The sequence below is a fragment of the Carlito syrichta genome, unplaced genomic scaffold (genome assembly GCF_000164805.1).
Source record: "Carlito syrichta isolate Samal-C Ts95f unplaced genomic scaffold, Tarsius_syrichta-2.0.1 Scaffold309276, whole genome shotgun sequence".
NCBI classification, from domain to species: domain Eukaryota; kingdom Metazoa; phylum Chordata; class Mammalia; order Primates; family Tarsiidae; genus Carlito; species Carlito syrichta.
The window spans coordinates 2,807,067-2,812,877 of NW_007253372.1; the positions used below are offsets into that span (position 1 = coordinate 2,807,067).

General features: G+C 44.7%; 1 pseudogene; it reads right to left on the reverse strand.

The window, feature by feature from the left end:
- Window positions 1-5,152: 5,152 nt before the first annotated feature.
- On the reverse strand, window positions 5,153-5,542 carry LOC110596460 (annotated as a pseudogene).
- Between the last annotated feature and the right edge of the window lie 269 nt (window positions 5,543-5,811).

Genomic DNA, 5,811 nt, shown 5'->3' on the forward strand with positions numbered 1-5,811 from the left:
GCTTATTAATCGAGCCACTCACTCAGTCATTTAGGCTCTATTTATTCCTACTTTATACACAATTCTAAAAAGGCAAGTGATATGTTTCCCAGTCCACAGAAGACTAGCAAACCAACAGATCAAATGGCAGAGCCAGAGGGAAAATGTTGGAAACCGGCACCCCGAGAAAGGGTAGCAGAGGGGACCGATACCCAGGCAGCTGGAAGAGGAGTCCTGCAAAGACTTGAATGTCAGATCGTTTCATGTCAGAGATGCTAGGCCCACCACAGCTTCCCTGGCATGGGGAAAGACAGTGACTGTGCCATCTGGACGTCCCCAAGTCTCCAAGACAAGGACAAACCGTGCCATGATCATGGCAGTATGAGAAGAGGCTCACAACTTTTGAAAGGAATTCCTACACGTAATAGTTAATGTTTTCTTTCCTGAAGGATATCAGTAATACCAAGAAGTATAAATGACTCATTCCCTGAGATTTCTTGATGGCCAAGTTGTACTCTATATTTGCATGCAAGTTATCCTGGTGATAAGGCACACTGTCATCTATTAAACTAGGTTCCGAGGACCATAATTTTAGATCATCGAGTGACAGATTCTCGGATTATGAAACAGTAATTAGCCTTAACTTCATGTGTCTGTAGAGCTTGTATGACTATCTCAGGGGACCCTGCATTTCTGCTAGTGCAGGTTTCATGACTGATTCTGGCAAGAGCTGGAGTCAGCCTGGACTGTGGTTATTTGCATACAAGAAAAGTCTGGTAATCCCTTTGGAAGGCCTGAGCTATAGACAAAGATCCCTCCTTTTTTGCATAATAGTACTTTACTTCCTGGATTGTCAAAATATTATTTTACTAGGAAGAAAGGAACTGGATTTGTGATACATTTTTGTGTAATGATTGAAGTTAATACCCTGTGTTCAAAATGAAATTGTCAACTATAAACTGCCAAAATGAGGCAATATATTTCAAATTCAATAAATCTTTTTACCCACTCTTCCAATCAACACACACTCAGAATTCCAACATAAGGGCCAGGCATGGTGGTGGCTCATGCCTGTAATCCCAGCACTTTGGGAGGCAAAAGTAGAGGATTACCTGAGTCCAAGGATTCGAGACCAGCCTGGGCAATACAGCGAGATGTCATCTCTTTATAAAAAAGAAATCCAACATAATGACCACCCCAGTTTTTAGTGAAAAAATGTATTTAACTTCCTATTACACATGTTTCCAAGTAGTCACAAAAGTAGACACAATAGTTATGTACCCATCACCCAGCTTCAGCAGTTACCAGTATTTTGTCAGCCTTACATAGTAGGCCTTAACGTGCCTACATGAAGCTCCTTTTATTTTAATTTTCCAGCAGGCTAGAAATATTGAGGACCGGTCTTCAGCAGAGCACAGCAGCCAGGTAGCCAACCCTTATGTGTGATTAGAAGAAATTTTAAAGGCTCTTTAGCCTACAGATGATGAATGCCATTAGGAGTGATTCATTCTTGGTACTGTTTCTCTCTCTCTCTCTCTCTTGTTCTTTCTTACAGTACAAACACTCCTGCTAAGGAACATTCCTGAAATTCCTAAAACCTTGCTAAGAGTTGGCTTTTATCAACGATTTTGTTCTAGAACAGAAGACTTGGGAGGGATAGCCCCAGCCCTGTAACCTGGGGTGGACAGGGTCTTGGAAGGAGAGAGGGAATAGAATGATACAAGGTAAGAAAGCCAAACTCACAGTGTCTTCTGGTTTAGCACTGGTAGTATTTCCCCCAAGAGGCTGTCTTAGAAAAAATGGAAATATTTTTATTACCAATAATCGGGATTTGGGAGTCTTAGAAAGGATAAGACAGAAATCTCTTTCACCAAATTTTAATAACCAAATTTTAATAATAGCTTAAATTCACACCATTTTTTAGCTGTGAGAAAATATCCTGGAATTCAATTCTGTAACTCTAGGAAGCAGCATGGCTGGTGAGAGTTTTACTCGGTGGTTGTGTTCTTTCACTCTCTGTCTCTGGGTCCCTACCAGAGACGGGACTCCCACCAACACCCACTCCAACGACTCTGGAAAGTTTGGGGCAACTGCAAGGTTGGCAGTCCTAATGGCAGATGATGAACTTTGGGGAACAGGGAAGGCGAAACACCAGCTCCAATGGCAGGTCAGGAGGCAAGACCGACAGGGAGGGAAAAGTCTAGAAAGGGCCAAGCTGGTCACACTCAGTGGCGGGCCTCACATTTCAGGGCATTTGAGTCCCCAGGGAGTCAGGCAGAGTGCAGATATCGGCTCTCACTTTATTTCCCACTGCTCCACCCAGCTGATCATCACTCGTTCACCCCACAGACATGGACTGAAGGTCAACGACATGTCCTGCACTTGATAAAGCCTTGGAGACACATCAGACACCCTTCCTGCCCTCTGGAGTCTATTGACTGATGGGGAAATAATTACACAGATCGTTGTTTCCATGGTAACTGTGATGCAGGACTGGAGAGTGTCACTGGGCTCACGGCGAGCCTTTGGTCTCTACCTCAAGTGCTGCTCCTTAGTGACTGTCATCATCTCTGGGTCTCACCCCAGACAGCCTGGTTAGGAAGATTCGGAATGAGGCACAGGAATCCCCAGGTGATTCTGACAGGTAGTCTTAGGGCCTTTCTTTAAAAACTGCTGCATGGGAGCCAGTTGTGGTGGCATGCACCTGTAGTCCCAGCTACTCAGGAGACTGAGGCAGGAGAATCATCTGAGCCCAGGAGATTGAGGCTGTGGTGAGCCATGATTGTGCTGCAGCACTCCTGCCTAGGTGACTGAGGAGTCCCCATCTCAAAAATAAAAAAATAACACTACTACTTGGCCCTGTGGGTCCAGCTTAATGAAGAAAATGCACGTTATGCCTTCCTGAGCACTATGCCCATGCCAGCTCATAAAGCGTTCACAGCAGCCAGTGAGACCTTCCTCTGTTCTGGTTCCATAGAAACTCCTCGTGGACTTGGATGGCGTATTGCTGGGTCTTGAAGGGCAGATGGTGTCCCCTTGGTTCCTGCCTCACATGTTCCTTGGCTACGGAGGGCAGGACACTGTGACTTTGAAGGCACTGGACACATTACCCCTGGTGCTATGCTATGCTACTGTCAGGACACCTTCCAGGTGGCATCAGAGCCATGGAAAGGGAGCTCTCTTCCAGTAACCTCCTGGAAAGTTCAAAATACGGGTGGCGGGGGGGGGGCAGGGGTGGATGCCAAAAAAAGTATACACATTTTAAGCGATGTTATCTATGTGTTACTTTTCAAATTGAAAAGTTGAATTGAATTACAGTAGCCATATGTAGTATGAAGTTCACCCAACCGTGCTTCTGCCATTTTCTTTGACTGTCCAACCTGTCTCATGGTAACGCTAGCGTTTATTTGATTAATGTCATCTTTGGAGTGAACGTCATATTTTAAATGTGTATGCCTTTTTTGGCGCCCCCTTTGTTTTAGAAAGGAGAAAAAATTGTGTCGCTTCTCAAAGTACCCGGCTAAGTTAAATAATATTTTGGTTTAAATGGCATTTTGTGAAAGAGTGCCTGAGCCAGTAGGTTGGTGCTTTCTCAACAACACAGGATAAAATGTCCAGGCAGGGTCCTGCAGTAAACACCTCGCAAGAAGCTCTCGGGGTGGTCCAGGACCCCACACCAGGGCATGGTCTTCCAGCCCTTTCTTGTTGGGCATTTCTAAGCCCTGAGTTGCTGGGCATGGAGTTAGAGAACTACTAACCACACAGCTTGGAAGAACCTGTCCACTTGGAATATTCTGTCACCAGTAATCTCTGCCAAGAATTCCATGGGTGCCCACGACGTGCAGAGCAGTGTCGAGCCCTCCGGAAAACCTGATGACACAACCATCATCAAGGAGCATCACTTGAGGCGGAGACCAACAGATACTTCTGCAGCCCCTGAAGCCTGCATCACAGTTACCATGGAAACAATGATCTGTGCGATTATTCCCCCAACAGACAGAGGGCAGGAATGGTGTCTGCTTGAATCTCCAAGGCCTAGTCAAGTGCAGGACACATCGTTGGCCTTCAGTTCCTGTGGTGGGATCAACGATGATCTATCACCTGGGTTGAACCATGTGTGGAGTGATGGGAAATAAAGTGAGAGAAGGAACTAGGGGTCTACTAATGAGGCTGCCAGTCCTAGGAAGCTGGGCTCTATCCTTCAGCCCATAGAGACTCGCAGGAAGTTTCTGAGTAGTGCAGTCACATGGAATCCTCCACACTTCAAGAAGAACAGGAGGGATGGGAGACAAGGCGATCTGAAGACTGAGTGACCGGTAGGGGACTCCTCCAATAGCAAAGGCCACGACCTGGAGTTCCTGCCCAACTCTCTGGGAGGAAATGCCACAGAGACGTGAGCCACACAGGTGGGTTTTCAGCCACGTCAGCATTAGAAGGCATGATACACTGGAGCCATGTTTTTTTTTAGATTGGAAAATATAGTTTATTTAGAAAATAAATTAAAGAGAGGAGATTCACTCCCTCCCCCAAGGTAGGGGAGGGGGCCAAAGCTAGGAAACACGGCGGCCATAGCTCAAAGAGCCACATGGACACAACAGAGTTTAACAAGACAATGGCCTGGAATCATTTTTAATACAACCAAAGGGATGGGGTTTTTTAGACAGATTTAGAGCAGTTTTTATCTGCATTCATGAGTGCCTATGCACACCTACCTGGAGTTGAGGAAAACGTTGTCCAGCCCATGAACTCTTTCATGACTTCAAGGTGTCATTTAGTTTCCAGAAGAGCTAATTTTCCAAACACATACTCCAGTGTCCTGAGTTCATGGGTGCGTATTTCACTCTTGTGGCATATTTCACTTAGTCTGGCTGAACAGATGATTACTATGGTTATTATTAATAGTGGCCTAGTAACAGCCAGAGTCATAAACATGTTTCTTGGGGAGGCTACCACACCAATAGCGATTAAAGCCGAAAATAACACAGTACCCAGATACCTATGATACAAGTAGTTAAAAGGACTTTTAAAAAAAACATTTTCCTCGTAATCTCATCTTGATTGTATGGGTAGAAATCACCACTTGAGGGATCAGCCTTAAGGTTGGCTGCATTCTGGATCTTTTCTTTTTTCTTCAGTTGTGTAACTTTGATTTGATGTACTTGACGATCAATAATTAGTTCTCATTCACCTTGACTGTAAGATTTTTTAAAGTGGTAACAGGTACACAAGTAACCAAAGTATAAAGCTTGTTTGATGAGTCTTCATCTTCATGATGTTTTCTGGACAGTCACACCGATACAGTTTGGGACATTCCTTAGTCCTTTGGCCCAGACAGCTTTGTTGAGCCTGGTATCAATGAGCACATCTGGATCCCTCTTCTCCTTCATGGCAAATTTTTGGATCTCTTTAAGTGTCCAAGGCGCACGCTTCTTGAAGTCCACTCTGTGGTTGCACTTGTGAACGTTCATGGTGTATTCTCAGGTCACCACCTCAGTGATGGCAGAATGGCCCTTCTTCATCTGCCACCCTTCTTTGTGGGCGCCATTCTGCTGAGCCCAAGTAGGAAAGGGTGGAGCTATTTCAAGAAGGCTAAAGCGGTGGCATTGTGGTTCCAGAGCTAGGATGGCTGGTGTTTCATCTTAGACCAGTTCGTCTAATAGACACGTAATGAGAGCACAAACGTAACCTCAAATTTTCTAGTTTCCAAATGAAAAAAAAAAAAAGGAAACAGGAAAAGTGATCTTAAAATATACTGCATCTAACCCGATATATCCCAAATATTATCTCAACATACAAACAATATAAACATTCTGTAGGTGATATTTGAGATGC